This window comes from Peromyscus californicus, unplaced genomic scaffold (assembly GCF_007827085.1).
Source record: "Peromyscus californicus insignis strain IS unplaced genomic scaffold, ASM782708v3 Scaffold_10__1_contigs__length_136768540, whole genome shotgun sequence".
In the NCBI taxonomy this organism is placed as follows: Eukaryota; Metazoa; Chordata; class Mammalia; order Rodentia; family Cricetidae; genus Peromyscus; species Peromyscus californicus.
This window is the reverse complement of record NW_026294391.1, coordinates 75,932,665-75,954,930: the sequence shown is the minus strand read 5'-3', so window position 1 is coordinate 75,954,930 and position 22,266 is coordinate 75,932,665. Positions and strand designations below refer to the sequence as shown.

At 35.7% G+C, this 22,266-nt stretch overlaps 1 long non-coding RNA gene across 1 annotated transcript in view; it reads left to right on the top strand.

Moving 5' to 3' along the window:
• The window catches only part of LOC128108548 (uncharacterized), a 188,141-nt gene extending 167,045 nt beyond the window's left edge, over positions 1–21,096 (top strand). The window contains exon 10 of the long non-coding RNA XR_008217519.1: positions 21,038–21,096. This is a non-coding gene — a long non-coding RNA (uncharacterized LOC128108548). The remainder of the gene's footprint in view (positions 1–21,037) is intronic.
• Positions 21,097–22,266: the final 1,170 nt, after the last annotated feature.

Below are 22,266 nucleotides of genomic sequence, written 5' to 3'. Positions count from 1 at the left end.
AAATTTAACCTTTCATAGTCTTGAAGGCAGAAATCCAAACTCACTACCATTGGGTTGAAATTAAGGTATGGAAGGGTGCTAACCATTGTCCTGTGCAGGCTCAAGAGGAAAATCACTTTTTTCTCTGTCATGATGGTAGTTGTTGGCAATCTGTGACTTGATTTGCATCGTCACCCAAATGTATGTTCTGATTTTGTATTGCCTTCTCCTTTGTGTTTTTGTATGTGTGTATATTCTCCCATGTAGCTAGAGTTTTCCTGCCTGGCCCACAGTCAGGACAAATCTCTCTCACCTGCCAGTCCCACAGCCGCTCAGACCCAACCAAGTAAACATAGAGACTTATATTGCTTACAAACTGTATGGCTGTGGCAGGCTTCTTGCTAACTGTTCTTATATCTTAAATTAATCCATTTCTATAAATCTGTACCTTGCCACGTGGCTCATGGCTTACCGGCATCTTCACATGCTGCTTGTCATGGCAGTGGCTAGCAGTGTCTCTCTGACTCAGCCTTCCACTTCCCAGAATTCTCCGCTCTCCCTGTCCTGCCTATACTTCCTGCCTGGCCACTGGCCAATCAGTGTTTTATTTATTGACCAATCAGAGCAACAGATTTGACATACAGACCATCCCACAGCAGTCCCATACTCTCATTTTCATAAGATTGTTGGGTTTGTATTTAGGTTCAATTCAAAAACTCAATATATGCCATCTCAACACATTTAATTTAATCATAGCTGAAATAAATTCTTTGTCTCAATAAAGCAAGATTTATATTTTTTCAGGGATTTCTTTAAGCAATAGAAAGGACTTCCATGTATAAGGAAAAATTTATGAGTGATAGTTACAATTATCATATATATAAAAAAACATGATTTCTTATGTAAAACAAGATTCATTTTTTTTCCAGCCTATTCTTTTCTGTCTAAAAGTCCCCATCATGTTGAATTGCTAATTTCACCCTGGTTCCAACAGTACTTTTCCTTTTTCAATTATGTACCTGGTCTAGCTTCCAAAAATTATTCTGTGTGATGCTGGTGTCACTAAAAGTAAAAGCATGATCTGGTTCCATTACAGAATGTTTTCCCTAATATTTAAGCAGCTACTTCTAGCCAGTGTCCACTGTTATGCAATATAAGACTGATGAGATCAATTCTTTGTAAAGTTTCTAACATATCTTAATCATGAAGAATTTATATAGACTCCTTAGTATAACAATTGACTTTTTTTCTTTTATCAGCCTCACATAAAATTTTTCAGACTAGAAATTGATGGATATTGTACTTATGTCAGCTGTGTTATTATACTCACAGGAAATAAATGCTCTTGGAATTACATGAACAAGTAATGACATCTCTTTAGTTACAATTAGCCTATGAATATGATAGTTGAGTCCTTCAGATGCTCCAATTTCTCTTTTACTTTGATCGGTATTATTTTTATGGGCCAGGAAAATGGCTCACCAGAGAAAGATGGTTTGCTGAATTATATTGCAGGGACCAGTAATTGGAAGAAGAGAACTGACTCCTACAAGTTGTCCTCTAGCCCCTTTATGCACACCATGGTGTTTACACACACACACACCACATGATAATGTAATATTATAAAAAAATATCTTCTACATGCTAAGAGACTAGAACTTTTACTGCACTTCACAGCCAAAGTTAATAATATACTTTGATGTCACTCAAGACTTAAATCTGCTGTTCTACTGTATACTCCACTTGTTTATTTGACCTGCCTTTAAGAGAACAATGTGAAAATCAACATTACTTGCCTTGAATTTCCCATGTAATCAACTTTTACAAACTAAGCTAATACATAGCTGCAATCTTACATTAGCACTCTTCCATGCTCCTGACCCAGACTAATGCATGGATATCATTTGCTGAAAACAGCAACAATAGAAGTTGAAAGTAATCATATAAAATGAACATCAACTATAAATATTGAACATAGCATTTATAGATATTGGTTGATAATGATGTTTGTAGTACTGTTTTTTTATCTGGGTCAGTAGGGTCAGTTGGAGCTAGTGACTTATTCCCTTGTAAAGTTCAGTTAAAATTTTCTGTAAAGCATCTTATTCCCTCTCCATGTGATACTCTCTGTGCTAGTCATAAAGTTAGAGCAAAACCCTTTGTGAAGTACAGACCCACATGGTCCCACAACAAAAAGACATAGAGAGACACATGGGTACAGATACAAACACAAACACAGGGACAGATTCACCAGACAGCCTTCATGTTGGCACATAGTAATATTCATATAAAAGACAGAATGTGCAACACACACACACACACACACACACACACACACACACACACACGCCAGATAAAAGGTAAATGTAATAAAAAATAAAGACTATGTTTGCAGTGCTTACCCAGGGCCAATCTCAAAATAGTTACTTGAAAAACATTTGCTGACTCATTTTAAAAGAGCAACTTGTTCAGTGATTGAAAAAGAAAAAAAGACTTTTGTTCTAGGGAAATTCTGGCTGAATTCTTCTTGAATTATGATTTAAAAAGACTAGTGTGACCTGGCAATAGTTATGATCACTTCCCTTGCTCAAATTGTTCTAAAAAAACTGCTTGTTAAGGGTTACACAACTTGGTTTCTTTCTTTTTTTCCCCTCAAGAAATTCTAAATATTTTAAAATTAATTAGCACTTCAAGACATGGTTTTAATATAATTCCCATCCACATTGTCTACATCTCATTCTATGGAATTATCCCCATTTGAAATAGTGTGAAAGTAGCTGAGATGTTAACCATTCACCTTTTTCTGATTCACTGGTTACTTCTTTTTCAAAAATTTCACTATTTGTCCAATCTACAAATGTATAAATATATATGCTTTTTTCTACTAATAAATACCCAGTGGAAAATGCATATGTAGCCAACAGCAATTATGTAAGCTGTATCTGAAAAAATAGGTAATAAATATTAGGAAAGAGTAAGTATGTCTAATTTTGATGACATTTGTATTTATTATAACATGTGGATAATAAATATATTAGGAAAGAAGAACTATATCCAACTTTGATGGAATTTGTGTTTATTGTAACAGAATACTGATATCTAGTGGAATAAAATAATATTTTCAAAATGTAACCATTATAAACAAACATTATTGAGTAACTAAAAAGTCTGTTTATTTTTCCCCAAATGCAGCCAGTTTCACTACCCAGTGTATGGGATGAAATTTACAATTGTGGTAATGCCTTGAATTCAAACAAACAAACAAACAAATAAACATTGCAATATAAAACTTAAAGATCATGATTGAACATGTGGTATTTTTTTTTCCTTTGTTACAATTTCCAGTTGAAATTACATGGGTTTGAAATACTTAGAGAGGATGCTAATATCTTTTTATGCTCCTTAACTCTTTAATACATAGATAAAAATGAAATTTTTGATTTCTTAAGACACATTAATGCAATCAAATAAAGCAAAGTGAATTGCAATCCTGGGTGCTAAAGAAGTGTACAAATAATTCCATTATGCTCCTTTCCCACAGTTTATAGAGTTTATTCCACAAACCTAAGGAACATAAGACAAATTGTATAGCTATGATTGCCATATAGCAGGTTAATTCTCTATAGGCCAGAGTGTTGTGTCCTGAATGGCTTGGCTCCTTGACCTTACTATAGGGCCATGAAAAGATGAAGAAAGGACAGATATACAGGCACAAATGCAGAAAAGATGGAGTCAAGTGGATCATTCACACTCTGACAGAGCAGCATCTACTAACCAGCAATATCAAATTTTATTGTGCCTATTATTTATAGCATAAGGGGGATAATTAGCCATTCTCATTAGAAGGTTTCTATAGACCAGCAGTCTCTGGCTCTGAACATCCTGGAGGGGTCTGGGGTTGCTGGTTTTTGAACACATCATCAACATTCTCACCGAGACCAGAAGAGGGCTTTGCAAAATTCCCATGGGTCTGAGGCATTTATTCTTGACATGGTTTTGCCCATGTCAACAATACACATTCACTCAAGAATTCCTACACTCCCTACACCAGAGCTTTAGTTCACTGAATATCTGGTTAAAATTTCCTGAAATGTGATATACATGCTTCCTATCCAATTAAATATGTTATGCTGTCATTTAAGTGTATATTAATGACTCAGAATAATTATTCTAAAATGTAGATTTGCTTATAGTCTAGAAGCTGCAGTGACCTCAGCAGTGTTCTGGTACTTCTTTTTGTAAAAAGACAGTGATGTGAGCTTTCATTTGAATTTCTTCCTTATTTCTCTGTATAGAGGTAAAAGAATTTAATATTTTGAGCAACATGGTATGGCTCTCTTTATATACAATTAGTTATTGGACTGAGTATTAAAACTGAGTGTTTTCTAATTCTCCATATGACCTTCTTATTTACCATGCCCATCATTTCCTTCTGAGTTGGCTGCAGAATTCAGAACACTAGCTCTTATTTTTTATACTTTTCAAAACACATCATGGACTTCATGAACTTGTAGGTATATTCTTTATTAGCAATATTAACTCAGGATTTAAGCAAATTAACCATCACCATTTAAAAAATTAAAATCATGACAAGTGGAGGGTATATATTAAGAGTGACTTATTTGTCACAATCACCATCATCAGATAACAGCAATCCTGTTGATGAATTCCATACTTAAATATTTTTTTGGCTTCAGTTATATTTGACTGATGGGAATGTCTTTCTGTATGCTGTGAAGGTGTTGCTCTGATTGACTGATAAATAAAACACTGATTGGCCAGTAGCCAGGCAGAAAGTATAGTACAGGCGGGATAAGGAGAAAGGAGAATTCTGGGAAGTAGAAGGCTGAGTCAGGAGACACTGCCAGCCACCTCCGTGAGAAGTTAGATGTAAAGTACCAGTAAGCCACAAGCCATGTGTCAACTTATAGATGAATAGAAATGGGTTAATTTAAGATATAAGAACTAGGTAGCAAGAAGCCTGCCACGGCCATACAGTTTATAAGTGATATAAGTCTCTCTGTGTTTAATTGGGTCTGAGCAGCTGCAGGAGCTGGCTGGACAGAGGATTACTCCAACTACATTTGACTGCTAATAGAATTCCAGATAAAGAAGTATTTTCTGTGTTAAAATCAAAAAGAAACCCTTGCGTTATCCTTACACAATGCACTGATTTTTCCAAGAAATGTCACCTTTCTTATGCATCATATCCTGAATACCATGCAATTTTCAAAGGAGCAATGAGGTAATTATCATGAATGAGGGAGGGGGCAGACTGAGTAAAAGAGTGAATACACATAACACCTACATATATACTATATGTATGTATGTATGCATGAATATATGAATTTATTGCTTTTGAAAAATGTATATTGCCATTTCAAAATGAAAACTACAGAGAACTACATCATTCTTGCTATGTAAAACTGTCACTTGTTAATGTGTTAAATATAAGTTCTCTGAAATTTAAATTTAATATGAGGTAACATCCAGAACATTACATTTTTAATAAATCCACCAGATGGTTCTGATACATGTGATACAGTGATGACACATTGAGAAGCAATGTCTGGACTGACAGTCTGTAACCACAAATGCACATTTGAATCATCTGAGGAGATTTAAGAAATCCCAGAGCTTGAGCCTCATCCCAGACCAATGAAATCTAATCTGTGAGTGTGAGGCATGGGTATTGTGATTTTTGAAAAGCTGTCTAGGTGATTTTGAAATGTAGTTATGATGGAGAACCAAGAGTATAAAAGTAGAGAGTGTATTTTTCCTTTGGTTCTAAAGGACACAAAAGATAATGGGGGAAAAACATGGGGACGAGGGAGAACTGGAAAGCAAATGTTTCAGTCTGTCCATGCGTTGGCTCGTGCTTTGTCACCAGGGGAAAAGGTGACAAATTTTACTTTGGAAAAATCGAGGATGATTACACTTTCCAAATTTTCTTTCTTGAGATTTACAGAAATAAGCTATAAAAAATCTATTCTCCAAATTGCTTCCAGCTGATTTCAGACTGGTATGCTGTGCAGCTGCAAAACAGTTCTAACCTAACTGTAATGGTGGACTTGGTTCCCAGCCCATACTAGCCTTCTTTTCATTGAAGAACCACTTTGCTGCTACATAGAATTTTCAAAATCTTGTACTTACCTGTCACTAGGCAGGAGGACCATACAGAGTTTTACACTTGGAAATCGCCTACTCATTGCTTCTCTTTATATATTGTACTCTGGTTTTATGAATTGAGTTTGCCTTCTTCAATATTGACTGGTAATTGTTTTGAACCCTGTATATGAAAAAATGTTTTTCCCATTATCTGTTGTATACTTAGGTATTATGATGGATTCTGAATGTAATGTCTTCTTATAACAGATACTCAAAAGTCCTGATGTGCTTAAGGTGGAATACCACAAGTCTTACCCTTGTATTTGTTGGTGTTAAATGTTTATTTTTATTTAAATTGATGAGAATACATGCAAAAATAATTCAAAGAAAATCCATATATCCTTTATTCATATTCACCAGTTTTTTGTATTGTTTCTCAGTCTCTTAGAGGGAGGGGAGTATTGGGTTGAGATTATATATAATACATTCAGTTCAAACAGATAGTTTCAGTTCCAATTCAATATTCCACAGTGCATATTTTATTACCACCTTTTAAAGAAATGGTGTGTTCACCAACAGTTGAGAAACTTCATTCCCATAACCTTCAATAGAGTTACTTTTTAAAGAAACCAGAAATAAACAAAGGTAGTTTTAAATTTTCTCACTCATTCCACTATAAAAACTTTGTCTGGAGTTTAAAATTTCAGTATCAGTCCTTTACAACTAGGATCCTGCTGGCCAATATCCCAGTTTGCTTTCTCCTGGGGTTAGAGTCTTTATCTTAACAGGTTGGTAAGTCATAATCTCCATTTGATGTTACACTTAACAGAAGTTGAATGTTCATTTCCTTGAATTTTATCTACTACCAGTTTTTGAAAGCATTCTTAAAACCCTAGTACCGATGTTTTTATTATGGTCTTTTCATAATTACTTCAGCAGATCTGTGTCACATGTGAGCCATTTCACTTCTAGGCAGGTCCAGTTTCAGGCCAGTATGTGAAAGAATTTATAGTCTATTTTAATCCATGAAAAATTTATATGTATATATTGTTTATGTGATTATGTCTGCATGTAGAGAGAATTGTGAATGTATTTAGAAATGATTCATTGACAGGCACTAAAGAAAGTCAGAGTTAGCAAGTATTGCCAAAAGTGTTCATTTTTCTCAGTGTTGCAAATATATAATATATTCAGGTGATTTTCAGAAGATAAGACTTTTTTCTTGGAAAAATTACATTCTTTTGCAGCATCATAAATTTCTGTCTTTTTTTATGCCAACTATATGTATCCTTCTAATGCTCCATCTCACTTTGAAATGTCAAAGTCATCCTTCTGAAAAGTCACACAATTAGGTCAAATATATTGCCTAATAAATTTTTTTTTTACCTTCTCCATGAGCACTGGAATAAGTACAAGAGGCTGTTAAGAACCATTCACACAGCATATGGCCTTACCCTATTTAATTTGAATACACAGTGTTTAAATGATTTGAAATATATTTGAAAAAAGTCAAGCACTACTGTTAGTTGAAGACAGTGAGGGGAAAAGATAGCACTGAAGATTAAAACCTCTAGAGTCAGAGTAAACCAAGTACAAGCTATTTCTGTAAGATTCATTTGTATCTTCTGTAAAATGCTTATATCATGCTTTTTTGTTTGCAGTTACTACATTAAATGAGCTTCCTGAGCCTTGAATACATGGCTCTACCCTAACTTTCCAAACACAGAAATAACAAGGGGTTTTATTTTAACAAATAAGGCTCCAGATGTTCAATTGTTGATAACACATTATTAATCCAGTTTCAGAGTCAATTAATAAGGATCACTGTGAGTAGAAGATGAATATTAAAGTATCCAAGTTATTAAGGTGTTTTTGAAGCAGTGGCTTATCATCACCCTTTTGCAGTCATGGAACTGCCTACCTGAAGGTAAATTTGATTCTTTAGAGCATGCCAATTATTCAGAGTTGCTGTCTCACACTAGTCAGATGTGAAAGCTGGAAGAATGCTTAAAAATTTCAGATTCTTGACCCACTACCATAATTTAAAAACAATGGCTGTATGCAAAATCCACCTTCTAGGTTCCTTACTTTACATCAATAGAATGGAGTAAGTGGTAGGTTAAGGGGCATAGAGGCTAAATTTTCTTCAGCAAAACCAGGATTAAAGAGTAAATATTTCCCCTAATACTTCTATAGTTTAGAGATTTACCCAGTTACTAATGTATTAAAAATGACAGATTGAGGCTATAGTTAATCTGTACCTTTGTTTGAAAAGTAAATTGTGTGAAAAGAAGCCAAACTTTTTTTCTTTTACTTGATAGATGTATAATACTTTCCGTGTCTATGCAGATATGGTTTTGAGGTTAGTTTTCTGTTCAAATTAATGACCCTTACTTAAGTTCTTCTGAGCTGAATCTTTTACATGCTTATATTTCATGATTATTCAGCTTACTCAAGAGAGATATTTTATGGAAATGTAGCTTGTCCTTCTAAAACTCATGTGATTAGTCCTATGGGAATATGGAAAAGAGACAGGGCGAAGAGAAGCATAACAATGACCTACGTGTGTATAAAGCTCTCTTGTTCATAATCACAGAAGAGGATACATATGTGCAAATAAATGGAGATTGAACTCACTGTCACTTTCAGTGTATGGTGATTTTAATTAAATGGAAAGGAAAGGGAACCCCTCAATTTTGGCATTTGCACTCTAGAGTGCAAATCTTATTTGATGTTGACACTACAACATCAATAGTAATAATGAAAATATTAAACAAAATTTCAATAGCTATTATATCAGTCACCATCCTGATTGTACATACATTATTTTATACTATTAGAAATCATATATTATATATGCTGCAACTTTTTTGTTATTGTTGATAACCTGGAACCTTTGCTCAGAGTATTTGTATATCTTTTAAAAGGTTTGTAGTCTAAGTTGAATTACTGACAACTCACATTTTTCTTCTTTAAAGACTTTTCTATAATATATATTATCTGGCTTTCTGTTACTGTAACTGAGATACTCATCCTAAAAGGAAGAACAGGTTTTCTCAGCTCATGGAGTCAGTGTTTTCACTCAAATCGCTGTTTAGCCCTGTTGCCAATGACCTTAAAGAGGTACAGTCAGTACATTATGATGGTGAAGTATGTTGTGAAGTAAGCCTACTCACTTCATCACACCTGGGAAGCAAAGGGAGCTAGAGAGCAGAAGGGGTTAGGATCACAATAACATTTTTAAGGGTCTCCTTCACAAACTTTCTTGCATTAGTTCTCCCCTTTTAAGTGCTCTATCACTGCATCCCAACAGTGGCATAGCTAATTGGCCAAGCACTTAAAATATTGACCTTTTAACCAAACTACAATAAAGCCACTATTTTCTGTCTTCATAAGTTAAGATACAGATTTTCAATCTTTTAGTGCTTCTGTATTTTAACAACCTGAGTATTTAGGTATAATCTGTTCATGAATTTATTTACTCTGGATCTTTATTCATATTTATCTGAAACTTAACAATATTCGGCCTACAATTTCAGCATGTTCCAACCCTCCAAGCTCCTCATAGACCAGTGAATTATGATGGTCATCTCACTCTGCTACAGCAGCTTAGTCATCCTGGTGTACCTCTGGACTGGATGTTAAGGGGGCTTTGTGAAGTAATATATACATTCTTGTGCTGACCAATTTTATGTCAACTTGATACAAACTAGAATTTTCTGAAAGGAGGGAACCTCAATTGAGAAAGTGGCTCCACAAGATCTGTCTGTGAAGAATTTTCTTAATTAGAAACTGGTGCGGGGAGTGGAGAAGAGGAACCCAGCCCATTGTGGGTAGGGACATTTCCAGGCTTGTAATCATGGGTTCTATAAGAAAACAGGCTGGGAAAGTGTTGAGAAGCAAGCAGTACTCTTCTATAACTTCTGCACCAACTCCTACCTCCAGGTTCCTGCCCTGCTTGAGTTCCTGTGTTGACTTCCTTAAGTGATAAACAATGATGTGTGCTGTGGGATGTTCTGTATGTCAAATGTGTTGCTGATTAGTCAATAATTAAAACACTGATTGGCCATTGGCTAGGCAGGAAGTGTAGGCGGGACAAGGAGGAGAATAAAGCTGGGAAGTGGAAGGCTGAGGCAGAGAGACACTGCCAGCCGCCACGATGAGAAACAGCATGTGAAGATGCCGGTAAGCCACGAGCCATGTGGCAAGGTATAGATTAATGGAAATGGATTAATTTAAGCTGAAAGAACAGTTAGCAAGAAGCCTGTCATGGCCATACAGTTTGAAACCAATACAAGGCTCTGTGTTTACTTGGTCGGGTCTGACGGCTGTGGGACTGGCAGGTGAGAGAGATTTGCCCTGACTGTGGGCCAGGCAGGAAAACTCTACCTACAAATGGCGTCCAACGTGGTGGCAAGAGTTTCCACCTAAAAACCTGAGAAAAGATTCTAAAACGGAGCTAAAAACAGTTCCTAATTGTCTCTCTCAAATGAGCGGCAGCTGCTGGTTTGAGCTACTGGTGGGTTCCTAGCGTGCGTGCTCGACCTGCCTATGGCGGGAATGAGGCCTTTGCAAGTGGCACTTTGAGCTGCATAGTGGATTTAGCCTTTGCTGGTGCAGAGCAAAAGGGGAGGTTTCTGGGCTACACGCTGCTTGGCTAAAAGCATAGACCCCCGATAGCTCCCAGAGCTGGCGGTAAACCATGGCCATGTTGGGAAGCTGAGGTGGGTGGATCCAGCAGCCACAGCTGCTGCAGTTTAAGGCAATAGATTCACAATAAGACAGATTCAGATGTAATAGTTTACAATGTGTGTAAAAGATACGTAGGCTTGAAAGAGACAAAAAAGATGATATATAGAGTTAATAGAAATAAATACATAGTTTTAAAAAAATAAAGTCTTTAAAGAGACAGTAAAGGTAGTATAAAAAATAAGCCACGTAAAAATGGATATTACACAGAGAATCTGCATTGTGTTGTCTTTGGGACTTTTAACTGCAGAAAAACATTTGATTGTAAAAGCTGTTGAGTTATGCCAATATGTATATTTTAAAGGTACCTTGACTTCAAAATTTGGATATAAGGATATGTTACTTTGGAAAAGAGACTCTGCTTTTGTTCCCACAGAAAGCCAGAGGCTATGGATTTGTTCCAGATTAAGATACATCAGGTTTGACCAGCCAAGACCCCCTGAAAAGTCTCCGATGACACCATGGCCCAGATGATCCAACATCCAGAATGGTTTGAAGGCAACTGGCTCAGACGATACACCCTCATGGACTTTTCCATGATCCTAAAATTTTCTTTGTATCCCCATAAGATACAGCGCCCCCCTCCAGCAGGAAGTAGTAAGAGAAGCTACGCCCAAATTCCCAAATTATATGTAATTTTACTTTAAGGTTAAAACCTTCCTTTTTTTTTTTTTTTTTAAAAAAAAAAGGGGGGAAGTGCTGTGGGATGTTCTGTATGTCAAATGTGTTGCTGATTAGTCAATAATTAAAACACTGATTGGCCATTGGCTAGGCAGGAAGTGTAGGCGGGACAAGGAGGAGAATAAAGCTGGGAAGTGGAAGGCTGAGGCAGAGAGACACTGCCAGCCGCCACGATGAGAAACAGCATGTGAAGATGCCGGTAAGCCACGAGCCATGTGGCAAGGTATAGATTAATGGAAATGGATTAATTTAAGCTGAAAGAACAGTTAGCAAGAAGCCTGTCATGGCCATACAGTTTGAAACCAATACAAGGCTCTGTGTTTACTTGGTCGGGTCTGACGGCTGTGGGACTGGCAGGTGAGAGAGATTTGCCCTGACTGTGGGCCAGGCAGGAAAACTCTACCTACAGATGTGGAAGTATAAGCCAAATAAATCCGTTGCTCTCCAAAGTGGCTTTGGTCTTTGTGTTTCATCACAGTCATTGATTGTAACCCTAACTAAGACACACTGATTATAATTTCAATGACCTTCATTTTTAACTGATATATAATACAAACAATATACATATTAATAGGATACCATATAACATTTTTAAATATGTACAGGTTACCTTCTGTTAAATCATGTTAAACATATATGTTTCCTTAAATACCTATGATTTCTTCCTGGTGAAAACATTTAAAGTATTTTCATATAGTTTTTTGAGATACAAAATACATAATTGCATTTATAGTCACTTATTACTCAATAAGACATTAGCTAATTAAATTTCTTAACAGATATATTTTCTGTGACTTGAAAGCAATTTACTCTACACATCAAAATCCTACCCAGGTGATGCTTTATGTGGGAGCTGGACAGTTAATACAGAAAAAATGCATTCTGACTCAGGTTTAGAAACAGAGGGGGAACACAGTATGTCAGCAACAATGTGCAACGTTTTGCCAGGGTCACAGCTATATAACTGGCTACATTCCCTTAAATTTCCTCAAGAGTTGACTGTCAGCTACCACACAGCTCTGGTACTTATCACTGCAGGCTTGGAGAAGCATCTGGGTCAATCTCATAATTACAGAGAATGGGGACTAAGGTTGTTCAGGGCTATTGGGTGCTGGATTTGAGTGCCAGAGAGTGGAGAGTAAATAGATTGGAACGTACAAATTAGAAAGACATTCAAGTGGACTGTGGCTTCTGTTTTTGCTGTGGTAGTTCAGTGAGGCAAACCTGCTCTGGTATTTCTACTTCCTAACCCATGGCTACACTTATTATAAATATTATCTTATGACTGGCACTGCTGATATTCCTTTTAGTATTTTAATTTCAAAATGAGATTTAAAATTTTGAATGACATTGGAAGAGCAGTGTATGCTAAAGTGATTTTCTGTTAATATGTAGACTAAAGCATTAAAGACTTTATTCTTTTGGTAGATGTTAATAGTTCTGTTACCATGGAACATTTATTCCTTTAATTTCATGTAAATTTAAATTTTATGATGTTTGCTTCGCCAAGATTATATAATCCATTTTTATTATTGAAAAGAATCACAATTATGCAAATGATTATATCCAAGGAGACAAGCAGCAATTAACTGTGAAAGACAGGCTGTTACTGTAAGAATTGTATTTGCACTGAACGGAATTGGACTTTTCTTAAAATAAACCTTTAATAAGAAAATTCAGATTTTAAAGGCAAGTAGTTCGTTGAGACAAGTTTGTACTCTTGCCATAATAGTTTTGCATTTTAATATTTATAGTTTTCTTTTACTCTAGTATGCTTTTAGCTCCTGCCTTATAAAAAAAAAGAACTGCTTCAGCAAGTAAGAAATATGCACTGAAAAGATCTCACTCAGGTTTATGTAACTTTAATCTAACTACTCACTCTCATTATTGTAAAAAACTGGGCAATAGTAACCATTTTAAAGATTTTTAAACTAACTTAATGTGCTTCACTTTTATTTATGGCACTTCTAAAATTAAAACTCATTTTCATTATGGTTTACTAACATATATTGAGTCAGAAATTCCTGTGCTACTACTCTTTGGTAGTACATTGAACAAAGAAGGAAGGGCTTTTTCAGCTTTAAGTGGTGAGTGAGATTTCATTTACTGCCTTTCTTCAGCTCCTATTACCACTTGCTAGGTCCAAACAGGAAATTAAGGTAGTATAGTACACTGCATAATGTAACATCAATCTTAAAAGGTCTTATTAATAAAAAACACGGTGCCAGCTATTGGGGTAAATTCTGAAAGATCAGAGAGACAGAATAAGCCACAGCCAACCTCACCTCGTTAGTTTCTCAGCTGGTCTTGTTTCCTCAAACTGGAAGCCTCTTGAGTCCTCATCCGAATGAATCTCAGCTGAACTGCTGCTCAAAAGCCTAAAAGCTTAAAAAAGTCTCTAGTTCCTATTCCTCACACCTTATATACTTTTCTGCTTCCTGCCATCACTTCCTCGGATTAAAGGCATGTATCTTTCCCAAGCAAGACATGAGATCTCAAGTGCCGGGATTAAAGGTGTGTCACCATGCCTGGCTGTGTGTGGCCTTGAACTCACAGATATCCGGAATGATAGGACTAAAGGCATGTGCTACCACTGCCTAAACTCTATGTTTAATATAGTGGCTGTTCTGTTCTATGACCCCCAGATAAGTTTATTGTGGTGCACAATATACCAACCACAACCTAAAGCAAGCATTATTTTAGAATGTGACAAACAGAGCTTCAAATACTCATACTTCTATTCATTATGTACCTTGGGTAAATTATATAACCTTTTGTAATCTTAGTTTCTCACAGCTTTCTGAAGTTTAGCTGGGTATCATATGTGTGTCAGGAACATGGGAAGTGTTCATCATTGTATCTACTAGTATTATTATGAGCCATATTAGAGACTCATAGGAATCTGTTTAACCGCATTTAGAAATGCTATTCTGGAAGCTTTCCTTGGTTAAAGCAGTGCTGTGCTTAAGAACTACACTTTGCATTCAGACTGAACTTAATGGATATACTTGCGTGCATTAGGTGGTGATTTCTCACAATCAGTCGCAGAGAAGGAGAAAGCATGGGGCACAGTTACAAAATCTATCACCTGCTGGGTGGTGGTGGTGGTCCATGCCCTTAATCTAAGCACTCGGGAGGCAGAGGCAGGCAGATCTCTGAATTCAAGGCCAGTCTGGTCTACAGAGAGAGTTCTAGGGAATCCAGGGCTATTCAGAGAGACCCTGTACTGAAAAACAAAACAAAACAACAAAAAAAGAAAGAAATCTATCACCAGTTGCATCAATTCACCCCCAGAGGTGACAGCATATGTTGATAAGGACAAGGAACTCATATGGCTTCTAACTAGCACACTTGAATTTCCATTTATTTCTTTATTTGAAACTATATAGTTTAAATGGAAGAATTATAGAGGTAGACATATATGGTTACATTTTAAGTGGAGAGGTCTTTTTATAGAATGCCAGAACAGAAGAAAACAGTTGAAGAAATTTAGTCTCATTTGTTGTCTTGGGGTCAGTGTGCTATTGGGTTCCAATTTAAAACATAAGACATGAATATGTTGGAGGAATTGAAGATTTAAAGATAGTATCAGCAATTCAAAACCATCACTGCCACCAGCACCACCACCACCAGTTCACAGTTATGCATATGAATTTCAGTTAACCCCATACATCTTAAGGAGAAAGCAAACAATGGATCAGAGGCATGACCCTCTGTGGGGCCCAGGCACATATTATAGAAAGAAGCATATCAGGAGAAAAGCTGCTACATGACGTTTGCTTCTTATTCACCATCCTTTTTTTTTCTTAATTGTCATCTTCATATTTTTCTGTCTGAGTTCCAGTGTTGAATTGGCCCCTACCACACTTCTGCTTATGGGCAAGTCACTCATGTCTATGCTTTTTTAGGGTTCTTTATATAGAGAACAAGCGATGAATAAAGTTGTTCTTACTCATGACAGCTTAAGATCATGACAGACGAGTGAGAAGGATAATAGTTGAGATGAGAAAGCAAACATAAGTGGAGAGGAGAAAAGACAGTTTTCAGAGTGTGATATTAGAGATGTGACAGTGAGTAACACTCCTCTCCTCCATGACATCTTCCTCATTTGCCAGCTCTGGTCAGCTGCAATGCTAGTTTGTGTGAGTGTGTGTGTGTGTGTGTGTGTGTGTGTGTGTGTGTGTGTGTGTGTGTGTGTGTGTGTGTGTAGCAAGTCAAAGAGAGATCATTAATGACAAAATGCACACCTATTGAGAAAGAAATGGAGCTGAATGAAGAAATTCAGGCTCAGAATATTTTGAAAAATGTTTCCTCTTACACTGCTATTCCTTCTGGGTCCCTGAAGGAGCTCTAACTTTAGAATCACACACAGATTTAATTAGTTTTTCTTCCAAATTGTTAATAAATTATTCAAATCAAACCAGATCGTCAAGCTCAGTGATCTTCCCCAGACAACTGCTACCATGGAAAACATCCTCCAGCCTGATCAAAAAGAAGCAACAGAAGTACTCCAGGGCTTTTCCCACTTATCCATGAACAGACCTAGATATGTGCTTTTCAGAAAGACCAATTCATTAATCGAGCAAACTGTTAATAGCTCTGGATTAGTTACTTGAGAGACCATCTGTGTCTTCTATGCAGAAGTAATGGAGAATGACTGGGTAGGGAAAGTTGTATCCTTTTCATATAGGTCAGAGCCAGGACCTCTAGGAATTAAATATTTTTGGCTGCTCATCCTCTTAGTATTTACAGAAGATTGCCTTTTGTCTCTCTCAGCTCAATGGTCTTACAGTCATATACTTTGCCAAAGTATTTGTTTTCATAGCTGAGTATGGACTTTCATGAACTGAGACATGTGCATAAGACATAGGATATTTGCTCTTTGCATTGTCTTCACACATACTTCATTGCAAAAAGTGATTATTACTAGATTACTGGATACATTTATTTCTGTTTTAGTTTATTTTATTCATGTCTAAGGATAATTACACTAAGGTTGTATTATGTTTTTGGAAGCACTTGTTATCTTTAATAGCAACTATCTGAGGCTTAAATATCAACCTATAACCTCCCATGCTGTCAGGAAACACTTCAGTATGCCAGTTATGTACTTTGGGTATATATATTTTGGTGTGAGACAGATAGTGAGCCTATCTTAGTCACTAGATCTGAAGACTGTTCTTTCATCTGTAAAGCAGGTTGATTAAAACTACGATTTCATATTTCTATTTCTATTTATGATTTGTTTGAAATTAAAATTTTAGATACTTGGAAATTCCCATGCATTTGTGATAAGTACTTTTGGCTAATGGCATAATCCTGCAAAATGCATGATAATCATGCAGGGTCGTGCTGTGTTATAATTTCATCAAATACACATATTCAGGTATTGATGTATCTTTTACCACAAGCAAGATACAAATATTTAAATTACCACAGGATTCTCCCATGCTGAACTTTTATAGTCATACCAATCTCCTACTTCATTTGTATCTCTACCATAGGTAAGCAACAATTTACTCACCATTTCTATAAATTTGTCATCTGAGAATACTGTGTTAAATATAATTATGCACTATTACTCTTTTGAGTTTTGATTTTTACACTTAGCATATTTTCCCAGCAATTTACTCAAGTTATTAAAGTTTATCTTCTTTCTTCTTTTGATCCTACTTCATAGTATTCTAGGATGCAAATGTACAACACTCTTTTATACCACTCAGCTTTTGAGGGAAACCATGACTATTTCCAGTTTTACAAATTAGAAATAAAGTTATATTAAGCTTTTTGTATACATTTTGTTTGGAAAGTTTTTGTTTCTCTGGTATGAATGTCCAAGAATAAAATAATTGGGTAAAATGCTGACTGTATATTCAGTTTTGTAAGCAACTGTAAAATTATTTTCCTGAGTAAATGTTCCATTTTATTTCCTCATGAACAATGTATGGGTAATCTCGATTCTTTATATCTTCATCATTATTTTTCCCCTAACAACCAATTTTGGGAGAATTGACATGACTGTTAAATGTTTCAAGTATGAGCAGAGTATGTTTATACATTTTTTTAGATTTTATTGTTGTTTTTAAAATTTTTAACATAAAGCTCTTGTAGTTCTTGTTTGCTTTATACCTAAGCATGCCATTTTCTGTGAAGTGACTGTAAGTGGTATTGTGTACTATTTTTGAGACAAGATGGTTTTATATAGTACAGGGTGGCCTATAATTTACTTTGTAACCCAGGATGACTTCAATTATTTTATCCTCCAATTTTTACCTTCCAAATAGTGGGTTTTCAGGTATATGCCACCAGGCCTGACCTTAAAAACAAAACTGTCTCAATCTCTCCTTTTCAATTTCATTGATGTTTTTGGCTCCATTGATTCCTTCACTTTCTCTTAGTTTGTTAATTTCTTTTTGGATGTTGTCCTGTAATTTATCTGGACTCAATTTTAAAATTATTCTCTCTAGAAGACTCTAAAATCACCTTTCTTGTGACTTTTCATGGAGCTATTCAGTAATCCCCAATAATTAGTTAATTTTTAACATCCCTCTGTGGCATATCATATATGGAAACACTGATATAACTCCAAAATCTATCTCATGATGGTATATGACTTGCTGCAAATTCAAAATAATAAGTATCAACTGAGACTTCAGTATTTTCTGTTAGTTCTTACTCTTGAACTCTGTCAATTCCTTGTAATTCTTTTCACGTTTATTCCATTTTTTTATCATTTTTTTCAACTCTACTCAAACTTTGATTCACACTTTTCAGCATATGACAGAAATAGGGATACCATCCTGTAATTTGAAATCTCTTGCCTATAATCTTGTTCTTGACCCCAAGAATTATGTGAATCTTCACATAATTCCATTCATTTTCAGATCACTTTTGCTCAAAGGGAACTCCTCTGTCCTCATCCTTTCGCATCTCTTCTGCAAACTTAAATAATTTCCTTCCAATATACAGGTTCCTTTCTATCTGTAAACATACTAAACTTTCTCCTACTCCTAAGGAAACATCATCCAACCTTCCCCTATCTCAGTAAACACCCTTACACTTTGGTTTCTGAATTTATCAAAGGTTAATGTTTGTCAGTACCTCTGTTTTCAAACCTCACACTCACTCTACGTACAGTGGTTCTCAACCTTCCTAATACTATGATCCTTCCTCATATTGTGGTGACTACCAACCATAATATTATTTCATTACTACTTCATAACTTTTTCAAATTACAATATTAATAGCTGATACACAGGATATCTGATATGTGACCCCAAAAGGATTACCACCCACAGGTTGAGAACCACCACAACCTACTTCTGTTTTTAACCTCCGTGTTTCCCATTAAACAGTCCTAACAGGAATTAATACTTGCTTTGTAAGTGTTCTGTTCCTCTCTTGTTCATGTCTTATTGGACACAGTAATGTACTTAACATTGTTATTAACATTATTAGTCCTAAAATACCACTGGTTTCAGTGAGACACAATGCTCAATAATTTTATTGTGATATAATACAGACTTTCAGTCATAAACATTATTGAAGTATAGTTTGTTTCATAAAATGTCTCCTAATCAAGCATATATTTCATTGATTTGAACAAATGGGCATACTCCTGTAGTTTCCACCACAATCCAGTTATACAAAATTTCCAGCACTTTATTCTACCTTGTCACATTCAGTTAGTCCTCTACCAGCCACAGTCTCTAGCTCCAGAAAACCACCAACCTTTTCATCACTTTAGATCATTTACGTCCTTTAAATTATTTAGCATAAAATAAGTCATATAACATTTACTTTTGTTTTTTCTATTTCTTTTATTTCATTTATAAGGTTTTAACTTAAAGATAATTACATCAATTATCCCCTCACTTTCTTCCCTTCAGATTCTCCCAGTTACTCAGTTACCTTTCCCCAAACCCCTCACTTGTGCCCTACTCTCAAGTTGATGGATTCTTTTCTTTGTATATATATTATATGTATATATATAATATATTATACAATATATATATTGTTTAAATATTTATACATATAATCACACAGATATGCCTTTGTACTAATATATTTAAATAGAACCTGCCTGGTCCATTTTTCTTTTCTGTATGCGTATGATTTCCAGGGTGTTTATTCGCACTCATCCCTAGAAGTTTTTGAGATAGTGCCTCACTATGTAACCCAGGCAAGTCATGAACTTGTGATCATACTGCCCCCATCTCCCAAGTGCTAAGATAAGAGTCATGAACATTTAAGTCTGCCATTGACTTCTTTTAATTATTCTTATAAAATGAATTTCTGTGGTTTGGATAGGAGTAACTCATTTATTGCTGAAAATGTTTTATTGAATGAATATATCACACTTTGCTTAATATTTTGCTCCTATTGAAGATTTTATTGGTTCTGGTCATTGCCTATTAAAAGAATCTAGGATGTAGTTTCCATTATATGCTTCTAGTTCTATTTTTATTATTCTGTCATTTTATTATTATGGTCTTCTTTTAATCTGCTTACCATCAAGTGTTGGTAGTCTCTAAGGTTATATTTAGAGTAATCATAAAGTAATTCTTATTCTATAAATTCTTTTTAAATAATATTTTTATTAATTCTTTGATAATTTCTTAGAATATGTACTTTTTTGATTATATTCACCATTGCTATTTCTTTCCATATCCACTGTTTTTATTCTCCCCTCCTACCAATCCAGTTTGGGTTTTCTTTTCCTCCTGGAGTTCAGTTTATGTTCTTCAACTCCACTTGGGAATAGGGCCTTCTCTGGACTGTGATGTACATAGCAGGGCTAACATTAAAGAAAGGTCACCCTCCCTCTCCCAATAGCTCTCAAACTGCCAATAGAACTATAGCTAATGCTGAAATTTCAGGACAACCTCCAAGGCTGATGTGGAGATTTTCATCTGGCTTGAGTTTGCATAAGTCTTGTGCATTCTGTAACAGTTTCTATTAATTTCACCTATGCAACTTCCTTGTTCTCTCCAGAAAACTGTTTCTTTAAAGTCATCGTCTACCTCTTGCCTTTACAATCGTACTATAAAGTTTTCTGAGGATTGAGGATTGAGGGTTTATGGTTTGTGATATGTACTTCCCATTTATGACTAAGAATTCACAGTCTCCTTTTCTCTGCATGATGACCATTTACGAATTTCTGTATTAATTGTCATATACTGCAAGAAGAAGCTTCTCTGATGCACTGTTTTATGGGTAAAGCAATAAGACATTAGGAGCAGTTTTAATACTATGTCCATTTAGCAGAACAAAAGAAAAACAGACTCTCCTCTAGGACCTAGGACCTATCTAACTACAGGCTGTTGGTCCTGTTGACAGTGCCAGAAATGGGTTCCAGCTCATGGAGTAGGACTTAGATCAGTTTGGAAAGTGATTGATTACTCCTGTAACATTCATACCACTATCAAACCTATGGGTCTTTCTTGTAAGCCCAATCATTATTGTAGTTTATATGGTTCACATCTAGGTGAGATTGATGATGACTTTTTTCCTCCCATAGCATATGTATCACCTTCCAGCACTTTGAAAGCTGTATAGTAGGAGTGAAGCTTCACAGTGAGTACAAGCTTGATCTTTTATGTTCTGTGTGTCTAGTATATGTTGTGTTCAGCAATAATATCTTATTGTCACGCTCTGGATTGCAACCAAGTGCATTCATAATTGCATGTATTGATTGTAGGTATATGAGACCTCATGGTCCAACAACTTCAAAAGAAATAACCTAGTCCGGGCACTAGTGTTTTTATTTGTTAGTCTATATGTGCATGTTAGTATGTATGTACATGTGTACGTATATATTTTGGGTAGTATATCTGCAGTAGTAGGATTCTGTATGGCTTTTTCAAGGCCTTTTATGTCAATTATACTGCTCCATATTCCCTCCTCTAACCAAGCTTCTCATCTCTACCCCAATTCAGCCTTTCATGTTTCTTTATTCCACTTTAACCTTGTATAGCATTGTGTTCTGTCTTCTTTCTCCTATAAGCTCTCCTCCTCATGGTCCCTTACTAATTTCCTGATCTCCTCAAGTATTTTAAATGCAACATATATTTGAAGATTCAAGTCTAATATCCACAAATAAAGAAAATGTGCAATGTTTGTTTTCTCTTTTGGGCTTGCCTCACTTAGAATGATTATTTCTAATTCTATACATTTATCTATTAATTACGTATTTCATTTTTCTTAACAGTAGAATAATATTCTACTCTGTAAATGTACAACATTTTCATTATCTATTCATAAGTTCATGGATATCTAGGCTGTTTTGTTTTGGGGGAATAATTATTTTATTGAAAAATATTTTTCACTAATCCAGTCACTGCAGTAGACCAGTCCAGACACCCTCTTCACTATTGCCATTAGTCCAAGATGGGGTCATCCTTGTGGATTCCTGGGAACTTCCCCAGCACCTTGCCTCTTCCTATTTCCATGATGTCTTCATTTATCATGGAATCTCTTTCCTTGCTCTCCCACTCTGTCCCTGTTCCAGCTCGAACCTCCCATTTCCTTATGTTCTCATCTCCCATTCTTTTCCCTTCATTACTCCCACTCACTCCCAGTTTGCTCATGTAGGTCTCATCTATTTCTCCTTCCCTGGGCTATCTATGTGTCCCTCTTAGGGTCCTCCTTTTTATCTAGCTTTTCTGGAGCTGTGGGTTGTAGTCTGGTTATCCTTTGCCTTTCATCTAGTATCCACTTATGAGTGAGTACATACCATGTTTGTCTTTC